The sequence below is a fragment of the Bos grunniens genome, chromosome 10 (genome assembly GCF_055505025.1).
Source record: "Bos grunniens cultivar Pamir isolate PY7600 chromosome 10, Bosgru_T2T1.0, whole genome shotgun sequence".
NCBI classification, from domain to species: Eukaryota; Metazoa; Chordata; class Mammalia; order Artiodactyla; family Bovidae; genus Bos; species Bos grunniens.
This window is the reverse complement of record NC_141174.1, coordinates 96,599,309-96,622,850: the sequence shown is the minus strand read 5'-3', so window position 1 is coordinate 96,622,850 and position 23,542 is coordinate 96,599,309. Positions and strand designations below refer to the sequence as shown.

Below are 23,542 nucleotides of genomic sequence, written 5' to 3'. Positions count from 1 at the left end.
CATGTGATAAGTACCATGAAAATGGACAGAGCACAGTGGCAGAGAATAACAGAGAGGCTCTGATTACATAGAGTATCAGAGAAGAGGCCTCTGAAGGGCTCATACTTAGGCAAAGACCCAAAGGAAGAGAAGGAGCCAGATGCTGGAATGATTCAGGGAAGAGAGATCCCGGCAAGGGCTGGAATGCAGGCGGAACCCAGCTTCTCACCTCTTTAGTTTGTGCATCATGGACAGCACACAGCCAGGAACTCTGAATTTTAGTGCAGGTAGCCAGTTCTAAACAGCTCATCCAGGGCCCTCAGAATTTAGAATGCAATAAACAGTCCAAGTGAACAAGGAATCTCTGAGAACAGGGTCTCATGGAAATGCTAGTCCACCAGTCTCCTTGCTTCTCCTCTTGTCCTCCTACAGTTTATTCTCCAGCCAGAGAGTTGTAACACAAATGTTCATGAAATACGGTCATCCCTTTGCCCAAGGCCCTCCAGTGGCCTCCCATTGCTCTAGAAGTAAACCCAGAGCCCATCCCATGACTGATAAGATTCTGCACCATCCAGCTTCTTGCTACTTCTTTGATCCCTTTTCTTACCACCCTCTTCTCATTCACTCAATTCCAGCCTTCCTGGTCTACTTGCTGTTTCTGGAATCTGCTAAGATGCTGCTGCCTCAGGGCCTTTGCACATGCTGTCCCCTCTGTCTGGAACCTTCTTCCCCAAATATCCACATAGCTTACTCCTCACTTCACCCAGGGCTCTGCTCCAAAGGCCCTGCTCAGAGTCACTCTCTATCACCTTGCCCTGCTTTATATCATGGAGCTGTCTTTCTATCATCAGCTTCATCAGAGCAAAGCCATTGTGTCTGACTTCCCCAGTGTCCAGACAGTGCCTGGCACATGGTAGGCATTCGATAAGTGTTTGTTAAATGAATGAATGAACACAGACCCAGATGTGAGATCATACAGCTATTTGATATCCCAAATTATGGTTTCTGAGCAGAGTGGCTCTGTTCACAGTGACATCAAGAGAGGGGAGTGGCAGGGAAAAAAAGATTGTGCACCTGGTTGGAACACTGTCCAGCTGAGTCATTACTGAGGTGTCTTGGAAAATCATCAGGAGGGCAGGCTGGGCTGAAGAGGGGGACTTAGGAGTCATGGGTGTGACACAGATCACAGGTGCCTGCCCACGGGAGTGTGCAAGACAGAATGGGGGCCCAGCCTTGTGCAGACTGGAGGGAGGAAGAGGGGTGAAGAAAGGATGGTAAGACAGGTCAATAAAAGGGGCAGGAGAGAGATAAAAGAAATAATCTCCAGGGATGCAACTGAGAAGGGGCCATCATTTTCTATTTGTACTTTCCAAAATATATAAATAACTCACATAGTTCAATATTAAAAAAAAAAAAAAGATGAGTAAAAGACTTAAATAGACACTTCTCCAAAGAAGGCACACAGTTGGCCAACAGGCATGTGAAAAGATAATCAACATCACTCATTATTAGAGAAATGCAAATCAAACTTCAGTGAGGTGTTACCTCATAGCAGTCGGAGTGGCCATCATCAAAATATCTGCAAATAATGAAAGCCGAAAAGAATGTGAAAAAATGGGAACCCTCCTACACTGTTGGTGGGAATGTGAATTGGTACAGTCATTATGGAGAATAGTATGGCAGTTCCCTAAAACACTAAAAACAGAGTTAATATATGATCCAGCAATCCTATTCCAGGGCATATATCTGGAAATATACTTGTACCCCAATATTCATAGCAGCATGATATATAATAGCCATGCAACCTAAGTGTCCATCAAAAGATGAATGGAAAAGAAGATGTGATATATCCTTCTCCAGTGGACCTTCCCAACCCAGGGATCGAACCCGGGTCTCCTGCATTGCAGACAGATGGTTTACTGTCTGAGCCAACAAAGAAGCCCATATATGTATATATCACATCTTTAGCTATCTGTGTGGAATATTATGCAGTCATGAAAAAGAATATCACACTGCCATTTGCAGCAACATGGATACACCTAGAGGTTACTATACTAAGTGAAGTAAGTCAGACAGAAAAAACAAGTATCATATAATATCACTTATATATGCAATCTAAAAAATGATGCAAATGAAATTATTTATAAAACAAATAGACTTACAGACATAGAAAACAAACTTAAGGTTACCAAAAAGGAAACTGGTTGGGGGGAGGGATGAATTAGGAGTTTGGGATTAACAGATACATATTTCAGTTTATAAAACAGGTAAACAGGAACCTACTATGTGTCACAGAAAACTATATTCAATATCATGTAATAACCTCTAACAGAAAAAAATATGAAAAAATATGTATAACTAAATCACTTTGCTGTACACCTGAAACTAACTCAATATTGTAAATTAATTACACTTCATTTTTTTTAAAAAAAAGTGTGTTTCAGGGACATGCAGGAGCGAGGACTAAGCAGCAGTATTGGTTTCAGGCACAGCAGGAAGATGAGACCCGGAAGTACATTTTTAAAGTCAATCGTTTCAGTTGGCCTTGGGAAAATAAACCAACGTTTCAAAAATAACCATGCTTTTCAAAACTAAAAGCAGACAAGTTATTCCCAACGTGGACTACTTTCAATCAGAGAAATGGAGTTTGGCTTTTTTCCCTAACGCCCACATGAGGGCCTCACAAGTTATATTGGATCCACAATGGGGCCAAATGCAGAAGTTGCTCAGTTCAGTTCAGCTCAGTTTAGTCGCTCAGTCGTGTCTGACTCTTTGTGACCCCAGGGACTGCAGCATGCCAGGCCTCCCTGTCCATCACCAACTCCCAGAGTTTACTCAAACTCATGTCCATCGAGTTGGTGATGCCATCCAACCATTTCATCCTCTGTCATCCCCTTCTCCTCTCTCCTTCAATCTTTCCTAGCATCAGGGTCTTTTCAAATGAGTCAGCTCTTTGCATCAGGTGGCCAAAGTACTGGAGTTTCAGCTTCAGCATCAGTCCTTCCAATGAATACTCAGGACTGATTTTCTTTAGGATGGACTGGTTGGATCTCCTTGCAGTCCAAGGGACTCTCAAGAGTCTTCTCCAACACCACAGTTCAAAAGCATCAATTCTTTGGCACTCAGCCTTCTTTATAGTCCAACTCTCACATCCAGAACTTGCTGCTAACACTTAAAAACTTGGAGAGTTTCCATAAAAACCCAATTTCTAGGTTCTTTAAAAAACAAGAGCACCTGAGAACACTGGCCTCTAATCCCCAGAAAGCATTAGTTGGCTTCCCTCTTTCATGTTTACTCTCGAATATTTTGGTTAAGCAAATAACAATTCTTTTAAAGAAAACCCTTTTACAGTGAAAACTTTCTACATACTAAGAAGTAGAGATGAGACGAATGTGAGGTACTTCGCCATATCATCAAGAAATTTGACAGTTATTAAGACTGCCTTTCTTGTTTTCTCAATTTCTATCCCAACCTTTTTTTTTTTTTTTTCCTTTTTGTCCAGGGGAGGGGAAGGTTGGCCTATTTTAAACTAAATTCAAGACATCATGTGACTCCACCCATTAATACAACAATTTGACTTTCTAAGAGGTGAAGACCTTTAAAAATCATAACCACAATGCCATTATCACACTCAACAAAATTGGTAACAATTCCTTAATATCATACAATATCCAAATTATGTTCCATAAGACCCACATACTGCATTTGGTTGACACGTATCCTAAATTTCTTTTAATCTATAGTTCTTTTTCCCTGTTACATTTTTTTTTCCATTTGTTGAAGAAACTGGGTCATTTCTCTTGTAAAACTTTGCATATTCTACGTTTAACTGATTGTTTCCTCCTGCTGTATTTAACATCCTTGTCTATCTTTGTATTTCCTCTAGACCGGTTATAGTTAGAGGCTTGGTTAGAGTCAAATTTATTCTTTCCTTTTTTGCAAGTGCTACTCCTGGGTTTGTTGCTGTTGTTCAGTCACTAAGTCATGTCAGACTCCTTGCAATCCGTGGACTGCAGCACCCCAGGCTTCCCTCTCCTGCACTGCTTCTGGTATTTCATGTCCATTGAGTCGGTGATGCCATCCAACCATCTCATCCTCTGCCACCTCCTTCTCCTCTTGCCCTCAATCTTTCCCAGCATCAGAGTCTTTTCCAAAGAGTCAGCTCTTCACATCAGGTGGCCAAAGTATTGGAGCTTCAGCTTCAGCATCAGTCCTTCCAATGAATAGTCAGGGTTGATTTCCTTTAGGATCAACTGATTTGATCTCCTTGCAGTCCAAGGAAGAAATTCTCAGGAATTTTCCCCAGCACCACAATTCTAAAGCATCAATTCTTTGGCGCTCAGCCTATTTTATCTCTTATATCCACACATGACTACTGGAAAAATTATGGCTTTTACTATATGAACATTTGTCGGCAAAGTGAAGTCTCTGCTTTTTAGTATGTTGTCTAGGTTTATCATGGCTTTCCTTCCAAGGAGCAAGTGTCTTTTAATATCATGGCTGCAGTCATCATCCACAGTGATTTTGGAGCCCAAGAAAACAAAATTTATCATTGCTTCCACTTTTTTTCCCTTCTGTTTGCCATGAAGTGATGGGATCAGCCATGAAATTAAAAGACACTTACTCCTTGGAAGGAAAGTTATGACCAACCTAGATAGCATATTCAAAAGCAGAGACATTACTTTGCCAACAAAGGTCTGTCTAGTCAAGGTTATGGTTTTTCCTGTGGTCATGTATGGATGTGAGAGTTGGACTGTGAAAAAGGCTGAGCGCTGAAGAAGTGATGCTTTTGAACTGTGGTGTTGGAGAAGACTCTTGAGAGTCCCTTGGACTGCAAGGAGATCCAACCAGTCCATTCTGAAGGAGATCAGCCCTGGGATTTCTTTGGAAGGAATGATGCTAAAGCTGAAACCCCAGTACTTTGGCCACGTCATGCGAAGAGTTGACTCATGGGAAAAGACTCTGATGCTGGGAGGGATTGGGGGCAGGAGGAGAAGGGGATGACAGAGGATGAGATGGCTGGATGGCATCACTGACTCGATGGACGTGAGTCTTAGTGAACTCTGGGAGTTGGTGATGGACAGGGAGGCCTGGCGTGCTTCGATTCATGGGGTCGCAAAGAGTCGGACATGACTGAGCGACTGAACTGAACTGAACTGAACTGATGGGATCAGATGCCATGATCTTAGATCTTGGAATGTTGAGTTTCAAGCCAGCTTTTTCACTCTCCTCTTTCACCTTCATCAGTAGTGCTCTTTACTTCCTACTGCTTCATATCAAGGTACCCAGAACATCTGTTTTCCACATTTTAAAGAATGATTAGCAAGTTCAGATGTGTCAGTGGATCTCCGCATGATAAAGTTCACCATCATGCCGTTGATGATCACTGCCCAGATCATGCATTCTTACTGGGCTGACAATGTCTCCGAGGGGGCAAAAAATTTTTCTTGGATGGGGGATTAAAAAAAAATCTTTTTTTTTCCTGTGTATAAAGCATAGAAGTAGATATAGTACACAGTAGTATACAATACATTTGTAGTATTAAAATTTCATGGGAGAAGAGTTGATTGGGGGAGAAAGTCTAAAAAGATTCCTTGAGGAGGGTGATAATGAAAAGGAGGTCGGCAGACATTGGCATAGACGTATTATTTCATTAGGGATTGCAAATTGGTGATTATCTAATGCTATCATTTCTTGGCTATGATTCTCCTATATAGAAAAAACTTTTGCTTGCTATTTGGTTTCCCTGAAATCTAATCCATGTAAACAAGGCAAGTAAATGCTTCAGTCTTATTCTTTGTTCATCAATTTTTGGCATAAAGAGTTGATACTTGGCAGTTTCTAAAGGAAACCATGAGACTTTTAAACTATCATTTTGAATTTAGAGATGTCATATATTTTGTGTGATTTTTCTGCTTGGCTATTTATAATGGCTTGTGCTGTGACCTTTTCACTTGATCCCTTTGACTGACTATAAAATCCTTGGCTCTCGTTTCTTTCTTGAAACTTCATAAATATGTTACGCTTTAGAATTCTGACATAAAGTGGTTCTGATGACAATTTGTCTTCAAATTCTTTCCCTCTTATTAATTTGTTCATTTTGGCTGGACACCTAATGTACTTTTCCTTTTAAAGTCCAAATGTTTAACTGGAGTGTGACTTGGCATTGACCATTTAGCTTTGATCAGTTGCTTTTCCCAGATTATATAACTCAAGTATCTTTTCCCCCCCAGAAAAGCTTCTTAGATCACAGTTTTTGCTATTTTTCTTGTGTTGCACCCCTCGCCCCATTCAGAACTATTATACATGTGTTGAAGGTGAACATTCTATTCTATTTTCTATATCTATCACTTTATCTCAAATCTTTTAAAATTCCTCGTTTCTGTTTCTTTTTTTTTTTCCCTTTTAACCTTATATTTCTCTAACAGCAATTTTCTGTGGTGCCTATCAATTTTATCTCTAATTCATTCCTGACCTTTTCTAGTTCTGTTTTATATTGGTCTTTCTTAATGGCTCTTTTCCCTCCCAGTTTTCTAGCTCATGTTGAAGTATTAGGTTATAGTTTTCCTCTCACTGGAACTATGTGTTTCTAATGTGTTGTTGCTTTTCATAGATATATTACTTTGCTAATTATTCTGTCTTTCTTATTCTTTAACCCCAATCTTCCTCCACTTACTCATATTTAAGTGGGATGGGTTTCCCCATACATTTTGGGGAAATTTCTGTTGTTAAAAGATGATTTTCACAAACAGGTAAAATAATGACCTGTTTAAATATGAACATATCTTAAAATTTTTAGTCCATTTCAACAAAGGAACAAGGAGGATGTTTTAACCCATTCAAAGGAAGAGTCAGAAAAGGACAAATATATGTGGGTAAAGGAGTGTTGAAATGAGTTACCAATGAAGGCAAACTTTCTGCCAATCTGTGGAGGGGAATGAGACAGGACAGACTCCACGTGTCTACATCTAACAAACTACTTACAGACTCCCACAGAATCAGAGTCTGATAAGGGTGTGCTATAGAATATGTATAATTTCCCACTAAAATGTGAGATTATTTTCTACCCTGTGCAGAAGATGGGGTGGCCAGCTCTCCTGGCTACTCTGAACCATAGACTTCCCCTTAGTACAAGGAGTTTGCCTGCCTGCTGCTGAGAGGCTTGGCCAGACATTAGCCTGGCTTCCACTTGCACTAGCTCACGCCTCAACAGGTAACCTCAGGCCCCTGTGCTAAGTCTGTGCTCATGTCGACTGGGGGAAAAAAAAAAAAAGCACAACATGAGAGTTCTGAGTTAAGTTTTCTTTGTGCAAAATGAGGACTATAGCCCAGGAGACAGCATTTCAGAGAGCTCTGAGAAACTGCTCCAAAGAGGTGGGTGCGGAGGTCAGAATATATATGATTTTAGAGAAGGGGGAGACCATGCAATCAAGCATATGATTTTTGCAGAAGGTTGCTGTTAGTTACAAGAAGCAGACACCACCATGAAGGACTTTAGTGTTTTTCTAGATACAAGGAGATACAAGAATTGGCTCATAAAATCTCTTCCTGAAAATATCTAATTATCTGAAGACCCATTCTGCCAACTTTTCCCAGAGCACAGAGTGCCTCATTTCTGCTCTCCACCCCGAACTCCTTTCAGGAGGTGTTGAAGATCAGCAAATTCAGCAGCACATAGTTAATCCTTGCAGAGGTAGATGGCAAGTGCCAATTGTAGTTGGCACTCAAAAAAAAAAAAAAATTAAGCCAAACCACAAAATGTACCTGTTCCAACCCACATTATCAAACTATTTTCAGTAGTTCTTCATTTAACTCCCTTCCGTGATTTTCCATTTCCTCATATCCCCTTTCTGCTCTTCCTTTAAAAGCTTCAGTCACCTTTTTCCCAGTTAGAGTTGAGCTCACTTTGTACCTGAGTTTCTGCCCTACTGCCCTGGTCTGAAAAAAAATCTGCCTTGGTGCCTTTAACATGTGTCTGATGCTGGTTTTCTTTGACACGTCACACTTTTCTCTCTCTTCTGCTGTTTCCACAAGTTATTTAAAAATAGCAATACATCAAGCTCCTCCCTTTTTATTTTCAGAGATCTGTATCTTCTGGCCACTTCCCCTACAAATAGTTAGACTTTTTTTTTTTTTTAACTTTTACTCACACACATTCTACCTTGGCTGTATTGCACATTTCTCTGCAGTTTTCCTCCTAGGTAATTCTGTCTCTTTCCTGGCACTTTGGAGAGCCTCAAGTTTCCAGGTCATCCCAGACCCCCTCTATCCCTGTGCAGTGCAGAGTCTTGTAGGCCCATTCAAGTTCTCTGTCCTCCAGACAGACTGTTCCTGGTGAAAGGTTCTTATGATAGATGGAATTCAGAAATGAAAAAGGAAGATCAAGTGAGGATTTACTTAAGCAGGAATATGCTCTCAAAGAAACAGTGGGCAGACAGATGGGTAGCTGCCCTGGGTTCCTATGGCAAGCCAGTTATGAGGAGTATGCATGAAGAACCATTGGCAAGAATACACTGAAGACCTATACAAAAAAAGGTCTTAATGACCCAGATAACCAAGATGGTATGGTCACTCACCCAGATTCAGGCATGCTAGAGTGTGAAGTCAAGTGGGCCTTAGGAAGCACTACTATGAACAAAGCTACTAGAGGTGATGGATTCCAGCTGAGCTATTTCATATCCTAAGAGATGATGCTGTTAAAGTGTTGCACTCAATATGTCAGCAAATTTGGAAAATTCATCTGTGGCCACAGGACTGGAAAAGGTGTTTTCACTACAATCCCAAAGAAGGGCAATGCCAAAGAATGTTCAAACTACTGCACAGTTGCACTCATTTCACATGCTAGTAAGGTAATGCTCAAAATTCTTCATGCTAGGCCTCAATAGTATGTGAACCGAGAACTTCCAGATGTACAAACTGGATTGAGAAAAAGCAGAGGAATCAGAGATCAAATTGCCAACATTCATTGGATCATAGAGAAAGCAAGGTAATTTCAGAAAAACATCTGCTTCATTGACTACGCTAAAGCCTTTGACTGTGTGGATCACAACAAACTGGAAAATTCTTAAAGAGATGGGAGGATAAGACCACCTTACCTGTTTCCTGAGAAACCTGTATGCAGGTCAAGACGCAAGAGTTAGAACAGGACATGAAACAACAGACTAGTTCAAAATTGGGAAAGGAGTATGACAAGGCTGTCTATTGTCACCCTGCTTATTTAACTTATATGCAGAGTACATCATGAGAAACACTGGGCTGAAAGAAGCAGAAGCTGGAATCGAGATTGCCGGGAGAAATATCAACAACTTCAGATATGCATATACCACTTCAGTGGCAGAAAGTGAAGAGGAACTAAAGAACCTCTTGGTGAGAGTGAAAGAGGAGAGTGAAAAAACTGGATTGAAATTCAGCATTCAAAAAACTAAGATCATGATATCCAGTCCCACACTTCAAGGCAGACAAAAGGGGAAAAAGTGGAAACAGTGACAGATTTTATTTTCTTGGGCTCCAAAATCATGTGGATGGTGAATGCAGCTCTGAAATTAAAAGACTCTTGCTCTTTGGTAGGAAAGCTATGACCAGCCTAGACAGTGTATTAAAAAGCACCACTTTTTAATCACTTTGCTGGAAAAGGTCCATCTAGTCAAGGCTATGGTTCTTCCAGTAGCCATGTATGGATATGAGAGTTGGACCATAAAGAAGACTGAGCACCAAAGAACTGATGCTTTTGAATTGTGGTGTTGGAGAAGACACTTGAAAATACCTTTAACAGCAAGGAAAGGAAATCCTAAAGAAAATCAACCCTGAACTGGAAGGACTGATGCTGAAGTTGAAACTCCAATACTTTGAGCCCCCTGATTTGAAGAGCTGACTCATTGGAAAAGACCCTGATGCTGGGAAAGGTTGAAGGAGAGAGAAGGGGGCGACAGAGGGTGAGATGGTTGGATGACATCATCAACTCAAGGGACATGAGTTTGAACAAACTCAGGAAGATGGTGAAGGAGGGGGAAGCCTGCTGTGCTGCAGTCCCTGGGGTTACAGAGTAGGAGACAACTGAGTGACTGAACAACAGCAATAATATAGCATCCTAACCAATCACCTAATGCCACCACTTCAGTAGGAATTTTCTCTCTCTTGAGGCTATGAAAATTGGCTGCTGCTGCTGCTGCTGCTGCTGCTAAGTTGCTTCAGTCGTGTCCGACTCTGTGCGACCCCATAGATGGCAGCCCACCAGGCTCCCCTGTCCCTGGGATTCTCCAGGCAAGAACACTGGAGTGGGTTGCCATTTCCTTCTCCAATGCATGTAAGTGAGAAGTGAAAGTGAAGTCGCTCAGCGGTGTCCGACTCTTCAAGACCCCATGGGCTGCAGCCCACCAGGCTCCGCCGTCCATGGGGTTCTCCAGGCGAGAGTGCTGGAGTGGGGTGCCATTGTTACTGCCTGCAAAAGGGTCAGGTCTCCTTTCAGCCAGCCCACTAACAGTGTCTCCCACTCTAAGAAACCTTATTCTCCTCTCATTCATTCTCATGCCTGGAAATTCTTTTCCAACAGGAACATGGACCACGACAAGAAGTTATTCCTCTCTTTGTTCGTGTGTTATTTTGGGGGTGTGGAGTGGGAGGGAGGTATCTGTTTCTGTCTTTCTCTGTATTGCCAACAGAGGATGAGTTGATTGGATGGCATTACCAAAGCGATGGACATGAGTTTGAGTAGGTTCCGGGAGTTGGTGATGGACAGGGAAGCCTGGCGTGCTGCAATCCATGGGGTCGCAAAGAGTCAGACATGACTGAGCGACTGAACAGAACCGATATTGCTTTCATTGCAGAAAAAAGAATGAGAGCCAATCCCTTCCTCAAGCACTTTACTTAGACTTTCTTGAACTGTCTAAACCTCAATTTCCTCATCTGTGAAATGGGAATAATATAAACACATCAAAAGACTTTGAGAAGATTAAGGATATGGTCTGTCCTTAAGTAGTGCCTTTCAGTCTCTCCAGCTGGTCCTAAAAATGAAACTCAAGTACATTTTTCAGTGTTTTGTTTGTGTTTATGGAATAGTTTTACTTCTTTTTTTTTTTTTTTAAAACAAAACAGATGTGCGTTCAAAATGTTTTAAAATTCCACTTTGAAGAAATACCCCTCCTCCATCCCCACCCTTGCTGGGTAGGGTGGGGAAGAAGGAAAGGAAAAAGAAACCAGGAAATCAGTTGCTTTTCCTTCTGCCGGCAGTCACTCTCTCCCCTTCTGGGTCAGGGCCCCTCGCAGGGAAAAAAAGAGAGAGAAAGAAAAAAAGGCTTTCTACCCACGATTCAAATTAACCCCTTTTATGACCATATTTTCTTTCCTTCTGAATTGATATCTCCCCCTGCCACATGCTTTAGCCTTTGAAAAAACTGCCAGAAACGATTAGAACAGAGAACAAAAGGACTGCAGCCTCTGAAAGGTAGAGACTGCACACGTTTAAATTCAATCACCTCTTTTATTATGCAAATACCCTCCCCCTTGGATTCCGTCTTCCCTGTGTGATTAAATGGAGACTCTCTTAGGATAAATTGAGCACAGATGCAGAAATAAAGGACCCACATTTCTCAAGTCCCATTCCCTCAGAAGCCAAATAACTCTCCTCTCCACAGTCCCTCTTGTTTTCTTTGGAAAGTGGTCCATATTCCCCAGGGGAAAATAAATTTTTGAATCACTGTTCCCAGCCACACGCTAAAACCAAAAAAACCCCCCAATTTTCTGGCTTCCTAGAGACTCTATCATCCAGGTTCAGATCTGGGTGGTGTTTCCTACCTGATAGAGAAAAGAATGGTTCATGTTTTTTTCTGAGCACTTTCTGTGTGCCCGGTACAGTGCCAAGCTCGCTCTCTGACCATTACCTCCTTTCATCCTCTCAACAGCTGTATGAGGTAGGCACTTGCTTGGATTATCTAATTCTGCAGATAGACTCTCCCAGGTGAAGTCACTCAGCTTGTTAGCCCCCAAACCAGGATTGAAACCCACAGGCAGGTTCACAGAGTTGACACCATGTGCCGTGCACAGAATCGCATGGGCTTTGGGGTGAGGTGCAAGACTGGGTTTTGTGCCCTGGACTCTAAGCTTCTGGGAAGCAGAGTCAAACATGAGGAGTGGCTTCATGTGCTCATAAGAAAAAGAATGAATGCATGGATGGATGGATTCCAATCTAAGAGCAATGCAGGATGGCAAGGCAAAAAGGACATGGGTTTTGGGGTTGGGCATCTGGGATCCAGTCTCAGCCATACTGGGGGCTTGTTGTGTGGCCTCATGCAAATTATCTTGCCTCTCTGGGTCTCTCCTTAAATTCATTCAGTAAGTGGAGCCAGAAACAGCTCCCTCTCAAGATCGTTCAGTTCAGTTCAGTTCAGTCGCTCAGTCGTGTCCAACTCTTTGTGACCCCATGGACTGAAGCGTGCCAGGCCTCCCTGTCCATCACCAACTCATGTCCATTGAGCCAGTGATGCCATCCAACCATCTCATCCTCTGTTGTCCCCTTCTCCTTCCGCCTTCAATCTTTCCCAGCATCAGGGTTTTTCTCAGTGAGTCAGTTCTTCCTATCAGGTGGCCAAAGTACTAGAGTTTCAGTTTCAGCATCAGTCCTTCCAATGAATACTCAGGACTCTTTTCCTTTAGGATGGATTGGTTGCAGTCCAAGGGACTCTCAAGAGTCTTCTCCAACACCACAGTTCATAAACATCAATTCTTCAGTGCTCAGCTTTCTTTATAGTCCAACTCTCAAGATTGTGGGGAGCATTAAGTAAACTAAACCATGGTAAGCTCTTTAAACTTAATATCATTTGTGTGTGTGTGTGTGCTGAGTCACTTCAGTTGTATCCAACTCTTTACGACCCCATGGACTGTAGCCCACCAGGCTCCTCTGTCCATGGGATTCTTCAGGCAAGGATACTCGGGTAGGTAGCCATTCCCTTCAAGTGATCTTCCCAACCCAGAGATGGAACATGGTCTCCCACATTGCAGGCAGATTCTTTACCATCTGAGCCACAGTTTTGTAGAGGGAGACAGCTCAGTGTCCAAACCAAGATGACTGAGAACAGAAGAGAGTGCTGTTATCAATGATGCCCAGTCAACTGGAATGCAGGACCATTCTCCATCTCAGCGTTCAGTTTATCAGCTGGCTTTCCTAAGAGCAGAAGAGAAACCCTTCAGGAGGAGGACCTGTGGGAAGTGATTTAAGGTCATTAACTCAGCCCTTTAGGCTTCTGACTTTGAGTACTTTGCTCTGTCCTCCCCACTCACCAGATATCTGGACTCCTTCAAAGAGTAGAGCCCTTTTCATCCCATTCCAGCGGTAGTTGGGATGACTGATGCCGGGATTTTAAATTTAATGTATTTGGATCTCTTTCCGGCTGTGTGATCTGGGACAAGATGCATTACCTCTCCAGGCCTGTTTTGTTCCCTACAAAACAGTGTGATGAATTCCCAAGGGCTTGAGCTGTATGAGGATGGGGTGCTTAGCATGGCTGCTGGCACACAGAACCCCTCCATAAGTGGCCATTTCCCTTCTTACCTTTTCCCGAACCAGGGAGACTGTTTGAGTATTTACTGAAATCCAAGCGTCATGTGCATACGTGCTAAGTCGCTTCAGTCGTGTGTGACTCATTGTGACCCTATGGCCCATAGCCCTCCAGGCTTCTCTGTTGCTGGACTTCTCAGGCGAGAACACTGAAGTCAGTTGCTATGCCCTCCTCCAGTGGATCTTCCTGACTCAGGGACTAAGCCTTCACCTCCTGCATTGGTAGGCGGGTTCTTTACCATGAGCGCCACCTGGGAAGCCATCAAGCTTCACAGAGAAGAATAAAAATTAGATCAAGTTGGTCATGTGCATGCGTGCTGAGGTGGTCAAAGCACTCTGTTACATTTAAGTGGGTAGTGAACAGAAAAATACCTCTTTACGCGTACTTGTTATTTCTGGTGATAATGGAAAGTGGAGCCCTGAGGTAAGCAATGCTCCTGAGCCTCCAGGGTGGGCCTGAAGCTGAGCACCACCCTTCTCCATCTTCTGCATCCCTCTTCTCTGCCCTTGTCTCTTTACCCAGCTGTGCCCAGACGTTCAGTGGGGCTGGCAACCACCACACCTCTCAAGGCAACGCTTACATCTTGGGGCTCAGAGTCCGCCCCCACCTCCCTCCCGTTGTGCGGGGTGATGGCACGGATGTGATTCCACACTTCCTCAGTGGCCTGAGCCCCCAGGTGCCTACACAGGAGCCTGCTCAAACCACAGCCCGCTGGCTTGCTCCCGCCACTCCCCGCTGTCCCCCATCCTGTTCCCTGGTATCACCTCGTTAAAAGCATAGGATCTCAAGTCCTACTCTCTGAGGACCAGGCACCTCGGATGGAATGCTAATGGCTGCAGGTGGAACATTTGTGTCCCCAACCCCTGAAACTCACATTTGAAACCAATCCCCAACATGATGCTGTTAGGGAGGTGGGGCTTGTGTGGGGTGATTAGGCCATGTGAGCAGAACCCTCAGCGTTGGGATAAGGTCCCTTACCAAAGAGAGAGCCAGCCCTCCCTTTCAACCTGGGAGGTTGTGAGGTTATAGTGAGGAGATGGCCCTCAGTGAGGAAGCGGGTCCCCACTAGATACGGAATCACCAGGGCCGTGATTTCCACTCTCCAGCCTCCAGAAGTCTGAGAACTGAATTTCCATCATTTATAAGGCACCCGGTTGGTCTGCAATATTTCTGTTAGAGCAGCCCCAGCGGACTGAGACAGGACCTACCACTTAGGTACTGGTGTGTCTGCCCGAGGCTGTGTTGCTGCCTCCTCCCAGAGCATCGCCACAGGAGCTCCTTGTACAAACCCCATCAGGCAGCTCCTATTACTGCCTCATTGTACAAACAAGAAAGCCAGAGCTCAAAGAGGCACACAGCAACTGAGACATCGTCCAGGGCAGAGTCCCTGGGACTCTGGATGCCCCAGGGCGTCTGCCCTGACTGATTCTGTTCTGGGTCTGTTTCACTGATTTGATGTGAAGAGCCTCATTCAGCAGGGATTTCAAAGACCCCCTCTGCAGGGGTGGGGCTGAAGGTGGGGGGAGAATAGCTAGGCTCTAGAGATCTATGGGTCATGAGAGATTGATGAAAGTGGGGGTCTGAGCCAGAGAAGAGCTTAGTCACGCCCCGTGGAAAGGCCATCAGTGTTTTCATTATTACTAGAGGCATAAAGAGGGGCTTCTCTGGTGGCTCAGGTGGTAAAGAATCTGCCTGCAATGCAGGAGACCCAGGTTTAGTCCCTGGGTGGGGAACATCCCCTGGAGAAGGGTATGGCTACCCACTCCAGTGTTCTTGCCTGGAGAATCCCATGGACAGAGGAGCCTGGTGGGCTACGGAGTCGGACACGACTGAAAACTAACACTTTCACTTCACTACTTTTAGAGTCATAAAGGAGTGAGTTCTCTCAGCCATCCTCTGTCTGCTTGACTGCTGGTGGGCCTCCTAGAACAAGAGGGGCGGGTAAAGTGTCCTGTCTACGGTGGGGCAGCCACCATGCTTTGAACCACCCACGTCATTCTTTCTTTCCTTCCTTCTCTTTCTCTCTCTTTTTCGTTCTAGTCTTCTTCATTTTTTTATATTCACTAGTTGTATTTTTTAGATTCCATATATAAGTGAGATCTTACAGTATTTGCCTTTCTCTGTCTTATTCACTTAGCATAATACCCTCCAAATCCATCCATGTTGTTGCAAATGGCAAAATTTCATTCTGTTTTATGGCTGAGGAGAAGGCAATGGCACCCCACTCCAGTACTCTTGCCTGAAAAATCCCATGGACAGAGGAGCCTGGTAGGCTGCAGTCCATGGGGTCGTGAAGAGTTGGACACGACTGCGCGACTTCACTTTGACTTCTCACTTTCATGCATTGGAGAAGGAAATGGCAACCCACTCCAGTGTTCTTGCCTGGAGAATCCCAGGGACGGAGGAGCCTGGTGGGCTGCCGTCTGTGGGGTTGCACAGAGTCGGACACAACTGAAGCGACTTAGCAGCAGCAGTATGTACACCACATCTTTATCCATTCATCTGTTGATGGACAGCTGCTTCCATATCTTGGCAACTGTAAATAATGCTGCCATGAACATTGGGAAGCATGTATCTATTCAAATTAGAGTTCTTTTTTTTTTTTTTTTTCCCTGATATAGGCCTAGGAGTGAAAGTGCTGGATCATATGATAACTCTATTTTTAGTTTTTTGAGAAACCTCCATGCTGTTTTTCACATTGGCTGTACCAATTTACATTGCCACCAACAGTGTAGGTTGGAGGTGCATTTCTGATGCAAGGGGTCAGCCAACCTGGCTCTTTCTCTAAACTGTAGCATCTCCAGAACTGAGGTCTCTGGTCTTTGTGGCTGCAGATCTTGGAGAGACCTAGGCAGTCCCCTGGCTCTGTGCACATGGGGCTCTCTCCTTTCCACCATCTGGTTCACATCTCCAAGATGGGACTTCTGGTGCGACTTCACCAAGGACAAGCCTTTCACTGCAGCTTTTGCTAAGGAATTTAGGACCAGATTACCAGGAAGCATCATTTCCCAACTGGACAGATTCCAAGATGGAAAGTGTGTTTTTAAAACTCGGGAGGTAATGAGAGCCTGGAAGTGTTCAGGAGAGAGGACGGAGCAGTGCAAACGATGGCAAGCTGCTCTGCACCGTGTCTGTGGGAGGGGTGCAGACACTGTCTCCGAGTCCAAGCCTCGCTCCTGCTCCCATTGACCTTGACCCCCAGGGGAGTCACATGACCTTTCTGCTCCTCAGTTTCCTCATCTATGAAAGGAGGATGATCGGTTCGTATCGCATAGGTTTGATGTGGGGACTGAACAGCAGTGTACCCAGAGCATCGGCGCCTAAGGGCTGTGTAGACAGTAGCAGAGCAAAGGGACCGACAGGCATCAGGCCCATGAAAGGTCAAAGGGGGAGGAGGCAGGGATAGGAACAAAATAAAGTTTTTTAAAAGTTACCTTTAGATTTTTAGTTCTTAAATAGACAATTATATTCTGTGTTGGGGAAGGTGTGGGCCTTTACTGCTAGAGTGAAATACCCTTTTGGAGGACAATCCATATGATCTTTGTGGGATTTGGGGCAAGGGGGTCAGCCGTTCTAGGTCTCAATTTATTGTGTGAAAAATGAGGCTAATAATAGAATTTATCTTATAGAGTTGATAAGAGGCTAAAATGGGATAATGAATAAACTGTGCTTATCATGCACATCAAAATAAACGCTAAATACAGCTGGCTTTGATCATCACCACCAAAAATTTAAATGCTCCTAGGACCTAACTCATCTCACTTATAGGAACCTCTATCAGAGAAACAACGGCATAACAATATAAATCTTTGCACAAGCGTATTCAGGACAGAAGTTTTTATTTTTTCAGTAGTAGCAAAAATGTGGAAATAACAGAAATGTCTATCAACAGAGGAATGATTAATAAATTATAGGAATTACTGCTTCAGACTTCTATGAGGCTCTTAGCAAGAATGAGGAAGGGCTATAAATATTACCTAAAAAATAAGAAAATTTTAAGGGGAAAAACGAAGTTGTAGGGGAATATGTGTATTTCATTTGTACAAAGTCAAACAAAATATACTTATGTGCTAAGTCGCTTCATTTGTGTTTCAGTCTTTGCAACCTTATGGCCCACAGCCCATCAAACTCCTCTGTCCATAGGGTTCTCCAGGCAAGAACATTGGAGTGGGTTGCTATGCCCACCTCCAGGGGATCTTTCCAACCCAGGGATAGAATGTGCATCTCTTAAGTCTCCTGCATTGGCAGGCAGATTCCACACTAGTGCCAACTGGGGAGCCTGAACACAATTACAGTCAATGGCATACTATGTAAAGTCCAGATGAAAGTGAAGGTCAATCAGTGGTGTCCAGCTCTTTGCGACCCCATGGAATTCTAGTCCCATGGAATACAGTCCATGGAATTCTCTAGGCCAGAATACTGGAATGGGTAGCCTTTCCCTTCTCCAGGGGATCTGCTGCAATATTCCAGCAGATTCTTTACCAGCTGAGCCATACAAGGGAAGCCCAAGAATACTGGAGTGGGAGCCTATCCCTTCTTCCGCGGATCTTCCCCACCCAGGAACCTAACTGCAGTCTCCTGCATTGCAGGCTGATTGTTCACCAACTAACGTCAGGGAAGCCCCGGATGAGTACAGATCAATACAAGGCAGTTACCCCAACCCCCGAAGAAGGCAGGGCTGGGGCTGGGATTAGAAAGAAGGAAGCGATCACTGTACACACTTCTGTGTCATCTTAGTTTGTCCTTATGAACATGTACTATTTTGGTAGTGAAAAGAAAGAGCTTCTGAGGTCAGAGAGGTTGAGGCAGAAAAGACGGCTGAAGGAGGAGGCGTGCCGGGGGAACCTGCCGGAGCGGGGATGCGGGTGGGAAAGGCTGGAGGAGGCAGCTGCGTGCCCGGAATAGAGCTCCCTGCGGGGCTCCAGGAGCCTCATCACTCCACTCACGCTGCAAGCTCTGCAGACCCACGTTCTCCAGAACTCCCGCGCTGCTGCGCTCCTGCGGACGTCTGCTGTGGGCGTCCAGCGACGGTCCGGGTCCCCTCGTACCCCGGGTCAGAAGGCGGGCTCGTTCCCTCGCCGCGAAGGCCGGCGGGCTGAGCGGCGGGTCTGGGGCCGGGAGCGCCCTGCCTCCCTTCGCCCTGCCGGTCCCTGGTCCCTGGCAAGGGCCTGAAAGGCTGCCGTTTCACCGGTGACGTGGTGGCCACTAGAGTCACAGTTCACTGACAGGGTGCTGTGAGAGTGAACGAGGTGGTGATAGGGGAAAACGACTGCTCAGCGACTGTGAGCCCCCCTGTCTGTCACAGCGGCTCCTGGGGGGTCGAGTGCATTTAAATGATGGCACGCCCTCACGCCTAGCTCCCTGCTGAACCCCAAGTCACTGCTGGGCATCAACCTCGTCCCCGTCCCCTCGCCCCCATCCCCCCAACTCCCGCACCTCCAAAGCCATGGAAACACTTCCGTGTACTCCTCAATCCTGAGAACAACCGTTCTCAGTCCCCGCCGCACTCAGAACCCAAGGCCTGGGAAGCCTAAAATGCCGATTCCCAGGCCACCTCTGAATGTTGGGATGTGATCGGCTTGGATGGGCCTAAGCAGTGGGACTTGTGAGAGGCTCTTCAGATGATGCTGCAGTGAAGGAAAGGGGAGAGACCCTGTCCTCCCCCCAGACTGGGGTGTGCTCTCAATGTGTAGTTTCAAGGATGGGAGCTCCGCATGTGCTGTCCCTTGGCACCCTCTCCCCGCAAACCCGCTCCCAACCCCCACCCCGCCCAGCTTTCAACTCTCAGACTTGAAAGCTACTGCCCACAGCTGGTCCAGGCAGCTTTCTGTCCAGACTTACCCTCTTCCTCCCTCCATTTTTATTGTCAGGCTCTACTTAGCCTGGGGTTTCTTTGTTTTGTTTTCCCCGTTGTCCAGATTTTGTCTTGCAGAGGAGCTCCGGGAAGCTGAAGCAAAATTCCGTTTCAGCTTCTTTTTCAGTAACAGCACCCTCTTCCTCCTCCTCAGGTCATCATCACTGGATTTACAGATGTGAGTCACCCTGCTGGTGAGAAGGCTGTTGGAAGAAAACTTTTTCTTTCTTTCTCATTTCAGCCATCTGCACCCACGCCGCCCAGCCAGAAAGCTGCACAGCCCTTCTCTTGCTGCACCTGAAGTGGTTCCACGGCGGGGAAAGGGTTCCCAGCAGCGCCCCCTCCTACCTTCTGGACCGAAATCATTATTCAGAGTTTGGCATCCTTTGGAATTTCAATAGAATCGACATCTTCATCTCTATTTTTAGCTTTTTCTTATCAAAAGCACTGTTCTCTCCTGCTACCATCTTTCTTGGAGACTGCACATGATTAAAATACATTTTCATTATAAACGGGAATAAGACGAAAGAACTTGTTCTTGATTGCAATCACACAGGATGAAATGATTTCCTCGTCCCTAGAAACTAGCTGGGACGACTCCCCTGGCCTAGTCATGCTCGCCGAGCTGCCACTGTGACACTGTAAATTAGGGCTTGCTGGTCTGCCTTTTCTATTTGCTTTACTGCAGAGAGATGAAAGGGCAGGGGAAGGAAAGTCATGACTTCAGGCTCTCCATTTATCCATTTTAAGCTTCACAGCAAGACCGTGATGTAGGTTTTATTGTCTCCATTTTACAGATGAGAGCACTGAGGCTCAGAGAGGGGATCTGGCTGATGCCACACAGACAAAAGCAGTAAGTGGCCGAGTGAGGGTGTGGCTGCTGCTCCTCCCCTGGACAAACACTTGCAGAGGGACTGCCTGCTCTCAGGATGAAGCCGGCACTCCGTCACTGGGTACTGAAGGGCCCTCATAATCCTGAGATACTGGCGGCATTTCCCCCAAATTCCCCTCCCTTGCACACACCACTCAGCCACACTTTCCCGGGCTTCCAGGTCTTTTCATGGTAAGGAGAAGCCTTTCCTGTAGGAGAAGCTGGCGTCTTCTCCCCGCCCCTTTTCTCCGCCCAGTGAAAAATCTGTACTCCTCTTCCCAGTATCAGCGAGATACCATTCCTTAGAGCCCTCCCGCGTCCCAGCTCCCCTCTCCAAGCTGGCTTCAGGGCTCCTCGTCCAGGGCCAGGTGCGATGGCCCGAGGGCCGGGACAGACTCCAGCCCCCAGTGGTTCTGGGCTCAGCTCTGACTCCTCCCGTTGGGAATCAGGCGCTGGGCACAATAAACCCCAGGGGATGACTCCATTCCTGCTTGTCTCCGCATTTTCCCAGCTTCCGAGGCAGCACGTCCTTCTCGAAGCTTCCTGCATCATCCTCCCGACCTAGCCTCCGAAATCCAGAGATGCACGTTCCCAGGCCGCAGTTTGTGGCCTTGCGTCCTCTGCCGGCCGTTCTGGGGATCGGCGGGTTCCAACCGCGCGATCTTGCAGGCTATGCTGCCCCCTGGCGGCGTCTCTAGGCGCTGCGGCTCTCTCTGGTCTGGAGCGCTGAAACCACAGGTCCAGGTTGGTCTCAGAAGGCAGATTCTGTTTCCTTTATTTCTAGCCGGGAGCTGGAATCCAGGGGAGGGTCGATGACTGGCTCGGTAATCCCAGGGCTTGGGAGCTGAGAGGCACCCTCTTCCGAGTCTGAGCTGAGGCCACTGACGGCCCGAACTTTCTGATTTTATCAATAGAACCAATGTAGGAGCATTCCAGAAAATCGGAGAAACAGAAAATTGTAAAGAAAATAAAGTTTCCCTGTAAATCCATAGACACCAACTTTTAACCATTGTGGTATATATCTTTCTGTACGTATCAATGCATTTTTTATTACAAAACTGGGTCTATAATCTATAGTTGTCGTTCTTGTTTTTGAAAGTATTGAACATGTTCTGAGTTCAGAAGCAGAAGAAAAAATGGAAAACTAGAAAGGCATAAAGGAGAAAAATTTTACATTACTTAAAATCGCACTATCCAGAGAGAGCATTTCTTTCCAAATTACTTTATATTTGTGATAATCAATTATTATTTCTCTTGCAAAAATCCAATTCAGAAATTAAAAGAATTTTTCCCCAGGGAAAATTTACTCTTATACTTTGGATTACCTGATAATGACATACACTTTTTTTTTCTTCCTGGCAGTTTCTGAAAACATTCTCCAACCTCCCCTTTCCTTCACCTTCCTCGACCATTGCATTCATAAGGCTCCCAGGAGTAGCCAGGCCTCCTGTGAATCTGAGTGTATTCACCTGGGGGATTAATTTTTAGAAGTGAAATTGCTTTAAGGAGGGTGTGTGTTTTTATAAGCTTTGATAAATACTGCCAAGCTATCTTAGAGGAAAATTTGGACACCCACCAGCGGTCCTGAGGATCACCAACAGCGCTGTCAGACTCCCGGCCCTGGGGATCATATAAATTCAGCTACAATGTGCTGAGTATGCTCTGTGCCAGACACCAGGCTAAGTGCTGTCCATTGATTTTATTTTTGATCTCCTGTCTGTGCTGCAAGGCGTGTGGGATCTTAGTCCCCTGGCTAGGGATCAAACCCACACCCCTGCATTGGAAGCACAGTCTTAACCAGAGAGGTCCCAGGGCTGTCGGTTAGTTAATTCTCATTGAATCCTCCCAATCCGTCAACGAGGGAAGCAGTATTAACTTCACTTTACAGATTAGGAAACAGGGTCAGAGCACTTTATGCTTCCTCGGTTCCTAGAATGGAGCTGAGCCCAACTCTAGCATCCATCCCAACATCCGCCTGATGGTGCTCAAGTTTGAGAGGGCTGTGTCATGGCACTGAGAGGGCTCATTGGCAGTCCCCTTAGTGTCTGACTCAGCACAACAGAAAGGGCCCGAGAACACGCAGGTCTGGAGACGCTGACACTGCTGGCCCGGGCACCATCCTTTGAGAATCACTGCTCGCGTTACTCTAATACGGAATCCCATCTGCAAATGACCTGTGGGCCTGCCTTTCACCTTGGCTCGGAGCTTATTTGAATTTGTATACTCTACAAACCTTGTTTGTGGGGGTTTATGTGGGAACGTGAGTACATCTTTTACAGTCCTTTGAATTTACCATGTTTGGCTTGTGGTAAGTGATTTCACCTCTTCAAGACAGTTTCCCCATCTTTTTAATGGAGACGATGCTCACAGGAACCTCTTGGGGGTATTACAAGGAGTAATGTATGCAGGAAAAAAAACATGCTGAAGATTGTGATTTACTATACCAAAGCTAGTTCTCATTATGCCTGTTGATGGAAAAGCTGGGAAGCACAGTGGCAGACATTCGGGTTTGACAGGCCTGGACTGAGGTGGCAGTTTGGCTCCCACGTGACGTTAGACGAATCAGGCCTCTTCTCTGAGCCTCGTTCCTTCTCTTGAAGACTGGGCATATCACGGGCTCCCCAAGGGTTCAACAAGCCCTCTGTGGATTGTCTCGAGTGCTCCTTCTGCGCCAGAAGCTCCAGGGGCAGCGGGGTCCTCAGTGACAGCTGGGTTGGCTCAGGAACAATGGCTACAACCTGGATGGTCCCAGCCATCTTGCCTCTCGATTCCCAGCGGTAACGTCCACTTCCAGCTCTGTTCCTAGAAACCTTCACATTCCTTGTTCTTTCCACATCCTGGGGATGACCTCTCAGTGACACCAGGTGGATTCTTCTCTACAACTGGAAATTGGACATGTGAGGACCCTTCTTCAGATTCCTGGAAAGAACCCGAATTCTAGGATGAGCCGGATAATCACAGGTTGGCTGGGGCCACGCATTTCAGGGGACGGCGCTGTAGCCGTGGACAAAGCAGAAAGTGCAAGTGTGTTGATCGTGTCCCTAAGACTGTCAGCGTTGAGGCTGCAAGCTTCCTTGGAGTCTGGTGAGGGGTGGATACACACATTCAGAGTATCTGAAGTCGACCTGAAACTGACCGAGGGAAACTTGGGTCTTTGGGAGCAGCGGGGATGTGGCACGGCAGACCTTCTCCAGCTGTGACGTGTGCAGGAATCTTGGGGCTTCTGTTTCTGCAGACGCTGAGGCCCAAGAACTTGCGTTTCTAACAAACCTGGATGTTGCTGGGACC

At 45.7% G+C, this 23,542-nt stretch overlaps 1 long non-coding RNA gene across 1 annotated transcript in view; it reads left to right on the top strand.

The window, feature by feature from the left end:
* LOC147365446 (uncharacterized) overlaps positions 1–19,901 on the top strand; it is a 43,052-nt gene extending 23,151 nt beyond the window's left edge. Inside the window, exon 2 of the long non-coding RNA XR_015133770.1 lies at positions 19,625–19,901. This is a non-coding gene — a long non-coding RNA (uncharacterized LOC147365446). The remainder of the gene's footprint in view (positions 1–19,624) is intronic.
* Positions 19,902–23,542: the final 3,641 nt, after the last annotated feature.